Genomic DNA, 18,073 nt, shown 5'->3' with positions numbered 1-18,073 from the left:
TTAAAGGTTTGCAGTTGTGCAGTTTTATATAAGGTGCAATATTACGTGATCTGTGTGTTGTGTTGTCTCTTATTGTGCATAAAAGTAGTTGTAGCTTCAACAATTCATCACAAGTAAGAGAGACTTTGTCCCACAATGGGGAAATGCCTTCACTTCATGTTAATGTGGAGGACATTACACAACTGTTACCTAGCAACAGACTATAAACAAGAGCCAAAATCCATATGAATGACTCAACAATTCCTCCTGTCCTCCTCTGCCCCATCCTCCTCTGTCCTGTCCTCTGCCCCGTCCTCCTCTGCCCCGTACTCCTCTGTCCTGTCCTCCTCTGCCCTGTCCTCCTCTGTCCTGTCCTCCTCTCTCCTGTCCTCCTCTGCCCTGTCCTCCTCTGTCCTGTCCTCCTCTCTCCTGTCCTCCTCTGCCCTGTCCTCTTTTCCACCCACTCGTGTCCCCACCAGCTCTCCTCGTGAGCCCTTGGGTGAGTATAACTACATAAATCGTGTGTTTTTGGTTTGTGTGGAGTCACACAGAGTCACACCGTGTAGAGGAGCAGTCACTTCTGTTTCATTTCATGTCTTTTCCTTTAGTAGTGGCTGAAGAGGACGCGCTGGAGAGGACAATGCTCAGCATCTCCGTCCAAACAACACGTGGATGTGTGTAATGTGTCTGTAACGCTTAAGCTCCATTTTGGATTTATCATGTGTTAAAAAGGTTTGTCTTTTATTCCAGCCGTGTCCAGTCGCTGCTGAGCTCCATCATCCTCAGGTTTACAGAAGTTCACACACAGATGTCCTGCCATGAAAGACACTTTGGGACACGTTCTGTCCTGTGCATGAGTTCAGTTGTTCCTGACCCTGTTCAGGTCCTGCTCTGAATTCATGCATCTGTGATGAGAGTAAGTCATATTATCTGGTGTTCAATATGAATGAGTGAGAGCTTCTTCTGCTCATTCACACTAACATTGCTAAATAAAACAGCAATATAAACTTACTTATGATATAAACAACAGGTCAAATGTAAGTGTGCGTTGTTACTAACAGCTAAATATGACTCATTATTCTTCTTCTTCTCTTACAGCAACTGTTCTGGAGGAACCACAGGATGTAAGAGCTTTTACTTGTTGCTTATTCACTGTAAGATCAAAGTTGATCAAACGTATCATATATTTCTTTCCTCTCTTCAGCTGCTGCAGATGTGCTGCCCCTTAAGCCTCCAGTGCCACTTCCACAGGAGCTGAGGTTTGTTCTGCCCGAGTCTGGAAGTACTTCAGCTCCAGGTCTGACATTTTAATAGAATAATCTAAACAAACATAAACCTATATTGTGGTGTTTTGGTTGTTTCAGATGCAGCTCGTCCCACACATTCTGCATCTGATGCTCCTGGAGAAGAGACAACCCAAAGTGAGTGAGCTCCATGTGTGTCTGTGTCTGTCTCAGTCAAACCATCACAGAGTGAACAGATGAATGCTTCATGCTCCATGTGTGTCTGTGTCTGTCTCAGTCAAACCATCACAGAGTGAACAGATGAATACTTCATGCTGACTGTAGTTTCACAGCCAGTGCAGTGGTTCTAAATGTGTGTCATGTGTTGTATTTCATGTGCACACGTGTTGCTTATCACTAAAACATTCATCTGTTTTGTTCTGTAGTTCCTCCTCCAGTGAAGCTTCAGCCGCAGTCGTCACAACAGGCCGCCTCCCCCTCCACTGCCCCTGAGCCAATCAGCCAACAGCGCGCTACACCCGACCACAAAACTACATATTTGTCATTACATCATCATCACATCAAATTATTAAATGCATCATCTTCACTCAACATCAGCCCGAAAAAGCTGGAGCAAACACAGACACTCTGGCAGCACCACAACTCTGCCTGTCGTCACCACGACAACTGTCGTCACCACGACCATCACCTCGTCTCCTACAGCTCTGACCATCACCGTCTCTTTCTCAGGACGCCCTGAGCAGCAGCCCTGAAGAAACACCACCTTTAAGGACATTGTGGACACAGAGTTCTTCCAGAGGGAGCTGGAGGCCACAAGACAGAGAGAGGAGGAAAGGAAGCAACAGAAGAGGAAGAGAGAGGAGTCACCTGCCCCAGGGAGAACGTGCAGGTTCTGCCCCAGGGAGAACGTGAAGGTTCTGCCCCAGGGAGAACGTGCAGGTTCTGCAAACTGGTGCTGAAGCAGGCCCTGCACAGTCCTCACATCCACACATACTTCCCTGGACTCTATATATCTGTATATTTAATGTAAATACTACTGTCAAGTAATGAATGCTGTCTGAAGTGTAAATAAATTAAACTTAATATTTCTGGTATTTTCCCTGTCAATAAATATTCTTAAAAGTACATGTTTTTTTGTGTTTTCTTTCCAATCTAACAATACAACAATATTATTTAAATGATTGAGATATCATATCATTAACAATATGAGTCAATGTTTTATTTCTCTGCAGAACATAAACTGAACACAATAGTACAGTTCAGTGCTGCAGTGTTAGAGATGTGATAGTGTGACCTCTGACCCCTGCGGACTAAACACCTGGAGTTTTCTGACCCACTCCAAGTTTATTTATGCAGAAGGTGTGACGTGGGTAAATCTCTTAAGGTGAAGCAGAAATCACTATTTGTGATCAATTTGTGATTTTATTAAAATTGCAAATCAGTACCAGCAGCTGCATGTGAGTCCTTCTCATGATCTGACCTTTTAACAAGTGCAAACTGACACACCAACTCATAAACTTTATACATTTAATGTTTGAACTCATAAACTTTGTACATTTAAAGTTTTGATCCTTTGAAACGTTCCTCTTCTTCTGGGCACAGCAGGAATTGAACTCTGGTTTCTTGAGATGAATTTGTGAACGAACACGAATCTCTGCATTCTGATTGGTTGGCCTTCATCACAGTGGCACATGGCACACAGGCTCATTCTGATTGGCTGGCGCTCTATGCCCACTATCCACGGCTGGCCCCTGGATGAGAGCCAGGAATCCTAACCGCTAGACCATATGGGAAGGCTTTGAGAGGGTAAGAGTTGATTTCATGGTAAAGAAGATAAACCAATGGGAACGAGAAGTGAACCTGGTTTTGTCTGACCAAGAGTGTAGAGTGTTTAATCGAAAGAAAAGAAAAAAGGACACACAGAAATAGTTCATTTTCTCGCTACGTTATGCCACACGTTTCCCTCCCTTGCCTAATTTATTCGATAAAGTAGCCGAAATAGCTCAGTTGGGAGAGCGTTAGACTGAATATCTAAAGGTCCCTGGTTCAATCCCGGGTTTCGGCAGGTGTACCTGAATGTTAGTCTTTGCTCAAAAATACAATGAATAGGAATGCTGGGTCTATTGGATATTTTGCGAGATCAGGACATAAATGGCCTGGAAAGGATCTATAAAACATAAACAGCATGCTTTCGTTGGAACATTGTTAGCATGAACATGTTTGGTAACATGTTTGGTTTTGCTGAATGTTGTACCCAAGACCTTCTGCGTGTAGGGCAGATGTGATGACCACCACACAATGAAACCATGAAGCAGAAGTTTGCCTACTTCAATGCTGCTCTCTTTGATATAGCCCAATGATCAAATGTCATACTTATTTTCAAAACAGGATATCCTGTAGAAAGGTGTGGTTCAACGGTATAGCGGTTAGCGCTCTGAATCCAGAGTTTTTCTTCATTTCTTATTGCAATTAGAGGCACAAGTCTTTTATGGATACACCTAGATTCTCGTCTCTGTGGCGCAATCGGCTAGCGCGTACGGCTGTTAACCGAAAGGTTCGTGGTTCGAGCCCACCCAGGGATGACTGCTCACCTTGCCAGAGCAAGCAAGAAATACAATCCCAGAAGTAATCACTGTATGTAATTATATAAGGAAATCAGGAAATCGTTATGGCGCTGCGGCTTCCTTGGTCAAAGGGCCTGTTTAGTAAACAGGAAATGCCTACTCTTTTGTCTATGAAAAATATTTACAAGGACAGAAAAGCCCACAAGAAGAGCCCTCAAACCCATACCTTTCTCCCTCAAGTTTACTGCTGCTACACTTTGCATTAAGAGAGGGAAAAGTATTGCTGCACATCAAGATTATTTGCACTGTTTGCACTCCTTGTTTCTCATTTTTTAGGCAAGGGATGATTGATGTAAAGACTCCAAGGAGGAGCCTCCGGTTCCATGGTGTAATGGTTAGCACTCTGGACTCTGAATCCAGCGATCCGAGTTTAAATCTCGGTGGAACCTTGAGTGCCCCGAGAGCAGCGCTACTCTTTTGAAAAAGTGCAGAAACAAGAAGAATCTTTGGGTAAAATCTGTGCTTACCCCCTGAAAGGAGCCAACCAAAGCATACAAACTAAACAAAGCTGTTAAAATCTGGAGCTGGTTTTCTTATGACCAAGCTTATGATTCAACGCCTGGATTACAAAAGGCTTAAACGTTTCACTGCATTGCAAAAGAAAATCAAATGAAAAGCATTGATGTGTTGAAGGAATCCTTTGACTTGGAGAGACAGGACTTTTATAGGACTTATTATAAGCAAGAAATGAAACAAAGAAACGACCACTATAATCCTCTGACAGTAATCTTTGTTGAAACCAATCAATCAGAACTTGCGAGGGGAATCATTTCTAAATGATCTCAATGCATTGGTAATCTGGACAACGTTCTGCTAAGTATATTCTAAACCAATGGGAACGAGAAGTGAACCTGGTTTTGTCTGACCAAGAGTGTGGAAATGTAGGAACAGCCCTGAGGAAGACCACAAAATCACATGCCTGAAGGGGAAAAATATGTTTTTTTCACCACACCATGTCAAAGTGCCCATTATTCACAAGGAAATGCTAACTGCTGGAGAACCCAGCAGGCAAACCACTATCAGGTGTTTTGGGGCTGTGCTGTTGCTCAAAAATAATGGACTGAAATTCACAGGGCACTGCAGACTGTTTTTGACTTTTCCATCCCACTCAAATTTAAAACTATGTACTTGGGCCTCAACACTCCTGCCATGGACACAATAAATGGATACCCTTGGAACATACTTTTGGCTGTAGAGAAAAAGGCCATCACAAAGAAATGCTCGACACCAACCACGCCAAAGATCAAAGACTTGACTGACATAGTAACAGACATTAGACATTGGATGAATGGAAAACAGTGACATTCAGGCTTAATTTGGATAAGCACTAATTTGATTGACTTGGACCAAGTAGGACCCTTATTTTCATTTAAATGTGATTTTGTTTTTATTTTATTTTATGTTATGTTATGTTTTATGTAACTATTAAGTTATTTTAATTACGATTTTTGCTCCCTGGTCGTGTCCTGTATTGTTTTATGTTTAATCAAAAGAAAAGAAAAAAGGAAACACAGAACTAGTTCATTTTCTCGCTACGTTATTCCTGGTTCAATCCTGGGTTTCGGCAGGTGTACATGAATGTTAGTCTTTGCTCAAAAATACAATGAATAGGAATGCTGGGTCTATTGGATATTTTGCGAGATCAGGACATAAATGGCCTGGAAAGGATCTATAAAACATAAACAGCAAGCTTTCGTTGGAACATTGTTAGCATGAACATGTTTGGTAACATGTTTGGTTTCGCTGAATGTTGTACCCAAGACCTTCTGCGTGTAGGGCAGATGTGATGACCACCACACAATGAAACCATGAAGCAGAAGTTTGCCTACTTCAATGCTGCTCTCTTTGATATAGCCCAATGATCAAATGTCATACTTATTTTCAAAACAGGACATCCTGTAGAAAGGTGTGGTTCAACGGTATAGCCGTTAGCGCTCTGAATCCAGAGTTTTTCTTCATTTCTTATTTCAATTAGATGCACAAGTCTTTTATGGATATGCCTAGATTCTCGTCTCTGTGGCGCAATCGGCTAGCGCGTTCGGCTGTTAACCGAAAGGTTGGTGGTTCAAGCCCACCCAGGGACGACTGCTCACCTTGCCAGAGCAAGCAAGAAATATAATCCCAGAAGTAACCACTGTATGTAATTATGTAAGGAAACCAGGAAATCGTTATGGCGCTGCGGCTTCCTTGGTCAAAGGGCCTGTTTATTAAACAGGAAATGCCTACTCTTTTGTCTATGAAAAATATTTACAAGGACAGAAAAGCCCACAAGAAGAGCCCTCAAACCCATACCTTTCTCCCTCAAGTTTACTGCTGCTACACTTTGCATCAAGAGAGGGAAAAGTATTGCTGCACATCAAGATTATTTGCACTGTTTTCACTCCTTGTTTCTCATTTTTTTGGCAAGGGATGATTGATGTAAGACTTGTAGCTTTGGATGACCGTTATCCTTCCAAGGAGGAGTCTGCGGTTCCATGGTGTAATGGTTAGCACTCTGGACTCTGAATCCAGCGATCTGAGTTCAAATCTCGGTGGAACCTTGAGTACCCCGAGAGCAGCGCTACTCTTTTGAAAAAGTGCAGAAACAAGAAGAATCTTTGGGTAAAATCTGTGCTTACCCCCTGAAAGGAGCCAACCAAAGCATACAAACTAAACAAAGCTGTTAAAATCTGGAGCTGGTTTTCTTATGACCAAACTTATGATTCAACGCCTGGATTACAAAAGGCGTAAACGTTTCACCGCATTGCAAAAGAAAATCAAATGAAAAGCATTGATGTGTTGAAGGAATCCTTTGACTTGGAGAGACAGGACTTTTATAGGACTTATTATAAGCAAGAAATGAAACAAAGAAACGACCACTATAATCCTCTGACAGTAATCTTTGTTGAAAGCAATCAATCAGAACTTGCGAGGGGAATCATTTCTAAATGATCTCAATGCATTGGTAATCTGGACAACGTTCTGCTAAGTATATTCTAAACCAATGGGAACGAGAAGTTAACCTGGTTTTGTCTGACCAAGAGTGTGGAAATGTAGGAACAGCCCTGAGGAAGACCACAAAATCACATGCCTGAAGGGGAAAAATATGTTTTTTTCACCACACCATGTCAAAGTGCCCATTATTCACAAGGAAATGCTAACTGCTGGAGAACCCAGCAGGCAAACCACTATCAGGTGTGTTGGGGCTGTGCTGTTGCTAAAAACTAATGGACTGAAATTCACAGGGCACTGCAGACTGTTTTTGACTTTTCCATCCCACTCAAATTTAAAACTATGTACTTGGGCCTCAACACTCCTGCCATGGACACAATAAATGGATACCCTTGGAACATACTTTTGGCTGTAGAGAAAAAGGCCATCACAAAGAAATGCTCGACACCAACCACGCCAACGATCAAAGACTTGACTGACATAGTAACAGACATTAGACATTGGATGAATGGAAAACAGTGACATTCAGGCTTAACTTGGATAAGCACTAATTTGATTGACTTGGACCAAGTAGGACCCTTATTTTCATTTAAATGTGATTTTGTTTTTATTTTATGTTATGTTATGTTTTATGTAACTATTAAGTTCTTTAATTACGATTTTTGCTCCCTGGTCGTGTCCTGTATTGTTTTATGTTTAATCAAAAGAAAAGAAAAAAGGACACACAGAACTAGTTCATTTTCTCGCTACGTTATTCCTGGTTCAATCCTGGGTTCGGCATGTGTACCTGAATGTTAGTCTTTGCTCAAAAATACAATGAATAGGAATGCTGGGTCTATTGGATATTTTGCGAGATCAGGACATAAATGGCCTGGAAAGGATCTATAAAACATAAACAGCAAGCTTTCGTTGGAACATTGTTAGCATGAACATGTTTGGTAACATGTTTGGTTTTGCTGAATGTTGTACCCAAGACCTTCTGCGTGTAGGGCAGATGTGATGACCACCACACAATGAAACCATGAAGCAGAAGTTTGCCTACTTCAATGCTGCTCTCTTTGATATAGCCCAATGATCAAATGTCATACTTATTTTCAAAACAGGACATCCGGTAGAAAGGTGTGGTTCAACGGTATAGCCGTTAGCGCTCTGAATCCAGAGTTTTTCTTCATTTCTTATTGCAATTAGAGGGACAAGTCTTTTATGGATATGCATCTCTGTGGCGCAATCGGCTAGCGCGTTCGGCTGTTAACCGAAAGGTTGGTGGTTGGAGCCCACCCAGGGACGACTGCGCACCTTGCCAGAGCAAGCAAGAAATACAATCACAGAAGTAACCACTGTATCTAATTATGTAAGGAAACCAGGAAATCATTATGGCGCTGCGGCTTCCTTGGTCAAAGGGCCTGTTTAGTAAACAGGAAATGCCTACTCTTTTGTCTATGAAAAATATTTACAAGGACAGAAAAGCCCACAAGAAGAGCCCTCAAACCCATACCTTTCCCCCTCAAGTTTACTGCTGCTACACTTTGCATTAAGAGAGGGAAAAGTATTGCTGCACATCAAGATTATTTGCACTGTTTGCACTCCTTGTTTCTCATTTTTTTGGCAAGGGATGATTGATGTAAAGACTTATAGATTTGGATGAAAGTTATCCTTCCAATGACCAGTCTGCGGTTCCATGGTGTAATGGTTAGCACTCTGGACTCTGAATCCAGCGATCCGAGTTCAAATCTCGGTGGAACCTTGAGTGCCCCGAGAGCAGCGTTACTCTTTTGAAAAAGTGCAGAAACAAGAAGAATCTTTGGGTAAAATCTGTGCTTACCCCCTGAAAGGAGCCAACCAAAGCATACAAACTAAACAAAGCTGTTAAAATCTGGTGTTGGTTTTCTTATGACCAAGCTTATGATTCAACGCCTGGATTACAAAAGGCGTAAACGTTTCACCGCATTGCAAAAGAAACTCAAATGAAAAGCATTGATGTGTTGAAGGAATCCTTTGACTTGGAGAGACAGGACTTTTATAGGACTTATTATAAGCAAGAAATGAAACAAAGAAATGACCACTATAATCCTCTGACAGTAATCTTTGTTGAAACCAATCAATCAGAACTTGCGAGGGGAATCATTTCTAAATGATCTCAATGCATTGGTAATCTGGACAACGTTCTGCTAAGTATATTCTAAACCAATGGGAACGAGAAGTTAACCTGGTTTTGTCTGACCAAGAGTGTGGAAATGTAGGAACAGCCCTAAGGAAGACCACAAAATCACATGCCTGAAGGGGAAAAATATGTTTTTTCACCACACCATGTCAAAGTGCCCATTATTCACAAGGAAATGCTAACTGCTGGAGAACCCAGCAGGCAAACCACTATCAGGTGTTTTGGGGCTGTGCTGTTGCTCAAAAATAATGGACTGAAATTCACAGGGCACTGCAGACTGTTTTTGACTTTGTGTCAAGAAATGAGACATACACCCGATGCTATTCCTTAACACATAGAGAACACAATTCAACTTAGAATATGAAACGACACAGAAAGATCAGACATTTGTATGGCATGCATGGGAGAAAACGCGGGGACTGATCACGCAAGCTGTTGTAAGCAGCTTACGTGATCCTCCTGCGTCTCACCCCCGCGTCTCACCCTGTTATTTCCCATGCTGGTTGGTTTTATTAGATATTCTGGAATAGGCGGGTCACATTTCTCATTGGTCAGCTTCACATCAAGGCACTTGGTATTTTTCCGTAGAGATCAAGCCTTGGGTAAACATTACCCAGACTCCTCTGGGTTATCACCCCCCCTCTGGTAAACATCCTTTGGCCATCTTTACGACCCCTTCACAAATCCAGTTTGTCACACACCCGTTCTTCTCTTAGACTAATGATGCAGATAATATATCACTATTATGCAGATAAAATACATCACAGAAATATAATCATATATTCACATTTTATCACATTTCCCTCCTGTTTATCAAAGCATTAGTCTACTGTCTCATATGCCAAACACATTACTCTTTTCAGTTTTCAACATGTCTTTCATATAGGTGTTAAAATGACACTTTTACACTCAAAAAGTCTATGCACATTTCTCAACATTGAACACACTTCTTTTCTCTCGGCCCACAACATTTCTACAGCATTACTGTCCTAAATTTTGAGTCAGATTGGTCAATCTCTGTAATTTGACAAACAGACAATTTATCTTGTCTATATTTTGTGCGGTGTGATGGGAAATATAGAAGTACAAGCGGAAAGCCCTTAAACCCGCTGCTCTCTGGTCAGTCACTTTGACTCGTCAGGGACCTCTCTGGACACCCCAATAGAATCAAATACGTAGTATCAGGTGCTACTGGGACCAGATTGTCCACTAACCTCTCGCCCTTGACCCTGCGGTATGGTTCTGGGTGATGCTGATCACAAAAGCGATACATAGGCACAACGTCCCACAAGTGTCCCCACATCACCATACGTCCTTGCTTGGTTTCTTAAGAGACCTCCTCCCGCTGCTCGCTTCGGTCACACCTATGACACATATGAACTGGTACATTTCCCATCTCAATTCATAATCTCATTAACATTACATGTAGTTATGTTGTAGCAGATAAAAAATACACTCTGTTCGTGCAAACAACAGTGGCTGTATAATATGCCATTGTGTTTCTTCAGCCTCTGTCATGTCAATTATACATTGTACATTATTACACATCATGCATTTCATAACCTTTCAAGTTGATCACTTATTTGCTTCCCTCTATTCCAGGTCTGTGTATGTTTCATTTCCCGGTATACACAGTTGTGTATGTTGATCGATTGTCCCGATTGTCCCGATTGTCCGGTGCATAATACAGGTGTTCAGCACCCATATTACCGTCATCACTTGATGATGATAACTCGTTGATTCTTTTTCACAGAGTATGGTACTCTGCGCACCGTAGCCTCTGGCTCTCGTTCATCGTAGCAGAGTATAGTACTTTGCCTACACGAATCTGTCTGTCGTCTCTGCATACAGAAACGAAGAATACAAACAAAGTCCTGCGTCTGCGATGTTAAGGATCTGCCGCTGTGTTGTCCAGACATTTCTCTCACTTTCCCATGAGAGCACCCATGTTCTCGTCCCTCCAATGGTCGGTGTGAGGACGACACGATGTGGCTCCGTCCACCTTGCTCGTCCACTTGGCTCGTTTCTGTAAACACCACATCTCCAACACGTTCTCTGCGGTGATAAAGTCTTTTCGACAATTCAGTGTATTTCAGTTTTCTTGTTTACAATTTTTTTTTTAGTAATTTTTGATTCGGAATATTTGTTTACACGTACAATAGCCCTCCTTTTTGAGATATGGCTTTGCCCATTTCTCAAACTTCTACATTTAACCAAAATTCAATAATCCAGATAGTTTACAACGTTCACTAATCCAGGATGTAATCAAGGAAGAGATGGAATTGCGTCTGTCACTCCACTCCGCAATGTCACCTCTTGACTTTTCACAGTTCAGTGGTCACATCCCTGGCTGAGCCCCCCTTCCACGGCGCTGGGCCCCCACCCTGTGTGTCTGTAATCCGACACTGCCTCTGCGATCTGTAACTTGTAAATCTGTTTTACCACCATTTGTTTCAAACTCTAAAAGTTTCAAACTCTAAATGTTTGGTTGTCCACGTGTGCGCGCGTATGTATGTATGTGTGTGTGTATGTGCAATACAACTACAAATACATCAAACAATAATAATTATCTCAATAATTCCCCCGTTGAGCTGGCCATAAGGGTCAGTTCACAACTTAGAATTCTTCACATAATTAATAATTTCACATCTCCTCTGTTTGTGTGGCCTGCATAAAGTCACACATCTAATGTAATATGTGCTAATCTTTTATATGTGCTTCAGGTGAGATTCAAACTCAATCTCTCACACCTGCTCATGTGGTGCTTTACAAACATTGTGTATTAGTTTGTTCTAGCAAGTCTATATGTGTATTAACAATCAAAATGATTCTAAACCTTCCCCTTATCCATAAGGCACGTCATTTTATCAGTCTAACCATCTCTTGCCTCCGTCCTGAGTCCTATAATGTTTAAGTCCTATTATCACTGGTTTTCATAACTTCTATAGCGTCTAAATTTAGATGATATTGTCTTATTTAAATCTATTCAATTCTTGATTGAATCTCAACAATCCTTCAGGTATTTACTTTAGAATGTCAAATTCTTTCCCTGTTAATTTTAACTTTTCCTATTACCCATCACGTCAACCCCCCCTGAGGTGGAGTTGCTGTTAATTGTCACTGTGATACGTAAAGATAACGACATCTGCTCCATCCTGAGTCCTCTCCAGATTCTTTGCCAGTCAATAGCCCCTTATCTCTGACTATCTTTATGACTTGGTGTCCTGTTGTCTTTAGTTAATGACCCATTCATGTCTTTCCAAGGAGGACATTGGCACGTCACTATTTAACTTATTCCCTCACTTACGTCTACATCGCAATACGAGGTTTCCTCATGATAATACAAATAAATAAGTTACTGATATAACTTTTCACTTTACTTACTGCCCATTCTACTGTCCAAAAACATCAGTAGTCATTAATTTACCCACATTATCACACCAGGCCTGTGCCTGCATTTGATTCTAAATTTAAAAACACTTCTGTCTTTTCGTCCTGTACTTTGATCTAGTCATGCATTAAGTCCAAAAAATATTTTTTGTCAAATCCAAAAATAAAACAAAACAAAACGTAGGTTTGTTCTGTGCACTCAAAAAAACACGATACCGTAAAAACACAACTTTTGTCATCTATGTCGGGGACAGGAAGTGTCCTGTCTGTGATCACATTCCCCAAAATATTGGCCATCTATAAAAATCTGAATTCATCTTCATCTCTTATCAAGTTTAATGAAATCTTTATAATTGATTGTTGTCAATCAAACAAAACCCTTAAATTTGTTCTACAGACTAAAATTTAAAACAGCTGAGTTTAGTTCCTAATTCATTCATTCAGAGCGTCCTCTGAGTGCTTTCTCCCCATTCTCCTGTCTTGTTGACCCCCCTTATCTCCCCCTCTCTGCCACGTCATCTGAGCACGCTGGAAGTCTCCCTCCAAAATCCTCTATAACTTTTCCTTTGTCTTTTTACAGTTTGGGGTGATAATTCTGGCATTATGTGGTCTCGGTCGTCTGAGAGAAATGCTACTTGCTTTACAGTCACGGTTAATGTCAAGCTTCTAGAGAAAATTCCTTATTAGATTCCTCCGGACATAAACGTGGTGTTTAAGATTCACCCGTGACTGCAAATTTTAGATCTCTCAGAATAACGCCTTGTGACCCTTGATTAATTGTGATTCTCACACTCGTTAGTTAATCACTTATTAATCCTCATTCACACATTCACACTTCTCTCTTACTTACTTCGCTCGTGCACAGCGCTTACATTCACACATATTTCCTCAGTAATATTAAACTGGGTATTTCCTCAGTAATACCTAAACTGCGTATTTCCTCAGTAATTTGAAACTGGGTATTTCCTCAGTAATACCTAACTGCCTTGCTTTATGTGAGAAACTTATCTCGTCCATAAGCCTACAATATTTTTCCAGTAAATATCAAACTAATGCATAAAAACGTTTTATGGCTAACTCTTTTTCACACACAAAATTTTGTCTGACCTTCTTTGTCGCCTGTGTTCTCCTGCTGCTTCGAAACGACGCGCTCTCCTGGCGGAGAATGAGGTGCGATGGGCGGCCACGGGAAAAGTGGACTTCTTTCAGCTGTGCACAGACTTCACCGATTCACCCGTCAATCTCCGCGAAGGGGCTGCTTGTCATCCGGCTCGATAGGACCAGAAAATGTCAAGAAATGAGACATACACCCGATGCTATTCCTTAACACATAGAGAACACAATTCAACTTAGAATATGAAACGACACAGAAAGATCAGACATTTGTATGGCATGCATGGGAGAAAACGCGGGGACTGATCACGCAAGCTGTTGTAAGCAGCTTACGTGATCCTCCTGTGTCTCACCCCCGCGTCTCACCCTGTTATTTCCCATGCTGGTTGGTTTTATTAGATATTCTGGAATAGGCGGGTCACATTTCTCATTGGTCAGCCTCACATCAAGGCACTTGGTATTTTTCCGTAGAGATCAAGCCTTGGGTAAACATTACCCAGACTCCTCTGGGTTATCACCCCCCCTCGGGTAAACATCCTTTGGCCATCTTTACGACCCCTTCACAAATCCAGTTTCTCACACACCCGTTCTTCTCTTAGACTAATGATGCAGATAATATATCACTATTATGCAGATAAAATACATCACAGAAATACAATCATATATTCACATTTTATCACACTTTGCCATCCCACTCAAATTTAAAACTATGTACTTGGGCCTCAACACTCCTGCCATGGACACAATAAATGGATACCCTTGGAACATACTTTTGGCTGTAGAGAAAAAGGCCATCACAAAGAAATGCTCGACACCAACCACGCCAACGATCAAAGACTTGACTGACATAGTAACAGACATTAGACATTGGATGAATGGAAAACAGTGACATTCAGGCTTAATTTGGATAAGCACTAATTTGATTGACTTGGACCAAGTAGGCCCCCTATTTTCATTTAAATGTGATTTTGTTTTTATGTTATGTCATGTTATGATATGTTTTATGTAACTATTAAGTTCTTTTAATTACGATTTTTGCTCCCTGGTCGTGTCCTGTATTGTTTTATGTTTAATCAAAAGAAAAGAAAAAAGGACACACAGAACTAGTTCATTTTCTCGCTACGTTATTCCTGGTTCAATCCCGGGTTTCGGCATGTGTACCTGAATGTTAGTCTTTGCTCAAAAATACAATGAATAGGAATGCTGGGTCGATTGGATATTTTGCGAGATCAGGACATAAATGGCCTGGAAAGGATCTATAAAACATAAACAGCAAGCTTTCGTTGGAACATTGTTCGCATGAACATGTTTGGTAACATGTTTGGTTTCGCTGAATGTTGTACCCAAGACCTTCTGCGTGTAGGGCAGATGTGATGACCACCACACAATGAAACCATGAAGCAGAAGTTTGCCTACTTCAATGCTGCTCTCTTTGATATAGCCCAATGATCAAATGTCATACTTATTTTCAAAACAGGACATCCTGTAGAAAGGTGTGGTTCAACGGTATAGCGGTTAGCGCTCTGAATCCAGAGTTTTTCTTCATTTCTTATTGCAATTAGAGGGACACCAACCAACCTGCTAGTCTATAGATGCATAGAAAAGCTGAAGGTTGATTACAAACTTCCGCATGCTGCGCCCAAATTGATGCCAAGTTTCTATGCCTCTCTTCACCTCCGTCTAGCTTGAATGTACTCGTAACCACGGTGAGTCTTGTACATAATGTGGCTACAAGTATTCCAGAAGGACAGACCAGATATTCCCATACCTGGAGTTGAACCCGGGCCACCTGAATGAGAGCCAGGAATCCTAACCGCTAGACCATATGGGAAGGATTTGAGAAGGTAAGAGCTAATTTAATGGTAAAAAAGATAAGATAAGATAAGATGAGATGAGATAAGATAATAAGATAAATACATAAATACCATTGCATGTGATCACAACAGTAATTGCACATGAATATGTGTCATGAAGGCACATAGATTGCACATGAATTTCACAGTAATTGCACATGAATTGCACATGGATTCCAACAGCAATTGCACATATGACGGAATTGCACATCAGTATTAGGTTAGGTCAGTATTGCGAGTGTTCAGGACTAACAGTGTTTGTTATAAAGTCTGACAGCAGCAGGAAGGAAAGACCTACGAAACCTTTCCCTCACACAGCGAGGGTGGATTAGTCTCTCACTGAAGCTGCTCTCCAGAGCGGACATAGTGTCCTGCAGGGGATGACACTCATGGTCCAGCATAGATGTGAATCTAGCCAGGACCCTCATGTCCCCCACCTCCTGCACCGAGTCCAGAGCACAGCCCAGGACGGAGCTGGACTTCTCGATGACTTTGTCCAGCCTCTTCCTCTCCCTCTCTGTGATGCTGCTGCTCCAGCAGGCCACACCGTACAGGAGGGCTGATGCCACCACAGAGTCGTAGAAGGTCTTCAGGAGTGGCCCTGTCACTCCAAAAGACCTGAGTCTCCTCAGGAGGTAGAGCCGACTCTGTCTCTTCCTGTACAGTGCGTCTGTGTTATGAGTCCAGTCCAGTTTGTGGTTCAGATCAACACCCAGGTACTTGTATGAGTCCATTCTCTCAATGTCCCGTCCCTGGATGTTCACTGGTAAGGGGGCAGTGGGGTGGCGTCTGCGGAAATCCACCACCATTTCCTTGGTCTTCCCCGCTTTGATGAGGTGGTTCCGCTGACACCAGTCCTCAAAGTCCTGCGCCAGTCCTCTGTACTCTGCGTCATCTTCGTCCGTGATGAGTCCGATGATGGCAGAGTCATCAGAGAACTTCTGCAGGACACAGCTGTCCGTGTCATGTCTGAAGTCTGCAGTGTAAAGGGTGAAGAGAAAGGGCGCGAGGACAGTGCCCTGGGGCGCCCCCACACTGCAGGTCCGAGTGTCAGACACACAATCCCGTGCTCTCACAAACTGTAAATCCTCTGGGACCGCATGAGGCTCGCTATTTCCGTCATTTTATTTTGAAGGGACCTCACGTTACCCATGACTACGGCGGGAACCGACTTCCTGTTTGTCCCTCTCTTCTCTCTGAGTTTACGTCCAGCCTGTCTGCTTCGTTGCGTTTTCCTTAGGATGTCCGCCGGGATAACGTGACGATCTCCGGGTAAGACGACTGTTCTCCGCAGTTTCATTAGTTCCTCCTTTGTGTAAACGCGGTACGGCGCCGGCCGGGGGGCGGGGCCGGAGCCGGGGGACTCAGAGCCAAGACACGACGAAAACACTCAATCCAGCCGAATAAAGTCAAAACAAGTTATTTTAAAGCGATTCCAGTGCGTGTCCCGATCGTTCATGAAGTTCCTCTTTCATATAAACGTGTATATAAGCGTGTACCGACAACACGCCGTACTTTGGCGGCGGCCGGAGGGCGCGGGGGGGCTAGCTCGGAGCTAGCTCACATCACAACAACACGACGAAAAACGCTCAAATCCAGCTGAAAAAAGTCAAAAACAGTTGAATTAAAAACGATTCCAGCGCGTGTCCCTATCGTACAGTAAAATAGAAAAAATGTACTAACTATATTTACAAAATATAGGAGATGAAGCACAATAAGTGTGAGAAAAAAGAGAGAGCGTTTACACCGGGCTGCTAGCTGTACCAGCGCCTTATGGCGTATAAAGAAGGCCTCATTGATGCTTGAGAGTTAAGGAACAGTTCTGTATGTAATAGATATAAGCCCATTCCACGTGCAACAAGTCTAGTGATTAGTATTTTCCTTGTGGCTCAGCCTATTAGACCATGGACCTGAAATCCACAATCCCGGATTTTGGAGGCTAGTATCCTGTGCATATTGCTTATGGGGTTATGTACCCATAATAGACTCAAATTGCTTCAAAATGTCTAATCATGGGTCTTTTTTGACCTACATCTTCTTTCACTACTCAGCTATCCTTTTCCCCAAAAAAGAAATAACAATGTAGGATGGATAAAAGAAATGTGCTGCTAGATTCAAAGCAAATGTGGAACTGGGAGCTTGCGCTGAAGATCGGCTTCCATCATCCAACACATTACTGACTAGCTTGGTTAATTTGGATTGACAATGGCAATAATGCAAGAAAAAACATTCTAGCAGAGGATGGTTTCGATCCATCGACCTCTGGGTTATGGGCCCAGCACGCTTCCGCTGCGCCACTCTGCTGAATGGTTATGATCATGGGACTCAAACCCACAATCCCTGGTTCAAGAGGCCAGTGCGTAATGCCCATGGGGCTGTATACGTCTAATAGACTCAAATCGCTTCAAAATATGAAATCTAATTTTAAAGGAATGTGGAACTGGGATCTTGCTACGAAAGACTGTGCTCTAACACTGAGCTACATAACCATCTCTTGTCTGTCATGATTATTGTCCAAGCGAGACCTGGAGTCAACACTTTTCACTTTGTGCCATCAACATATTGAATGGAGATGCAGGGGATTGAAACAAGGATTTCATAAATGCCCTCGTTCTGAAAGAAAGGCTCCGAAATTAAACATCAGCAAACATGCTGGTTTATAGAATAGAACCTCAAAATCTGTGCTGCTAAACACACGTTGCTGACAGGACTCGAACCTGCGCGGGGAAACCCCAATGGATTTCAAGTCCATCGTCTTAACCTCTCGGCCACAACAAC

The 18,073-nt window shown here is 42.3% G+C and overlaps 8 non-coding genes across 8 annotated transcripts; 5 read left to right on the top strand and 3 right to left on the bottom strand.

Moving 5' to 3' along the window:
- Window positions 1-3,215: 3,215 nt before the first annotated feature.
- Window positions 3,216-3,288, top strand: trnaf-gaa (transfer RNA phenylalanine (anticodon GAA)). Its single transcript has one exon. It is a non-coding gene; the product is annotated as a tRNA-Phe (tRNA).
- An 876-nt stretch (window positions 3,289-4,164) lies between these two features.
- Window positions 4,165-4,236, top strand: trnaq-cug (transfer RNA glutamine (anticodon CUG)). Its single transcript has one exon. It is a non-coding gene; the product is annotated as a tRNA-Gln (tRNA).
- A 1,621-nt stretch (window positions 4,237-5,857) lies between these two features.
- Window positions 5,858-5,931, top strand: trnan-guu (transfer RNA asparagine (anticodon GUU)). Its single transcript has one exon. It is a non-coding gene; the product is annotated as a tRNA-Asn (tRNA).
- A 384-nt stretch (window positions 5,932-6,315) lies between these two features.
- Window positions 6,316-6,387, top strand: trnaq-cug (transfer RNA glutamine (anticodon CUG)). The gene has a single exon. It is a non-coding gene; the product is annotated as a tRNA-Gln (tRNA).
- Window positions 6,388-8,450: 2,063 nt separating this feature from the next.
- Window positions 8,451-8,522, top strand: trnaq-cug (transfer RNA glutamine (anticodon CUG)). The gene has a single exon. It is a non-coding gene; the product is annotated as a tRNA-Gln (tRNA).
- A 6,679-nt stretch (window positions 8,523-15,201) lies between these two features.
- On the bottom strand, window positions 15,202-15,273 carry trnae-cuc (transfer RNA glutamic acid (anticodon CUC)). Its single transcript has one exon. It is a non-coding gene; the product is annotated as a tRNA-Glu (tRNA).
- Window positions 15,274-17,527: 2,254 nt separating this feature from the next.
- Window positions 17,528-17,599, bottom strand: trnam-cau (transfer RNA methionine (anticodon CAU)). Its single transcript has one exon. It is a non-coding gene; the product is annotated as a tRNA-Met (tRNA).
- Window positions 17,600-17,991: 392 nt separating this feature from the next.
- On the bottom strand, window positions 17,992-18,073 carry trnas-uga (transfer RNA serine (anticodon UGA)). Its single transcript has one exon. It is a non-coding gene; the product is annotated as a tRNA-Ser (tRNA).

Source organism: Eucyclogobius newberryi, unplaced genomic scaffold (assembly GCF_026437365.1).
Source record: "Eucyclogobius newberryi isolate DKJ021-1_F unplaced genomic scaffold, fEucNew1.0.hap1 SCAF_55, whole genome shotgun sequence".
NCBI lineage: Eukaryota > Metazoa > Chordata > Actinopteri > Gobiiformes > Gobiidae > Eucyclogobius > Eucyclogobius newberryi.
This window is presented reverse-complemented; position numbering and strand designations above follow the sequence as displayed.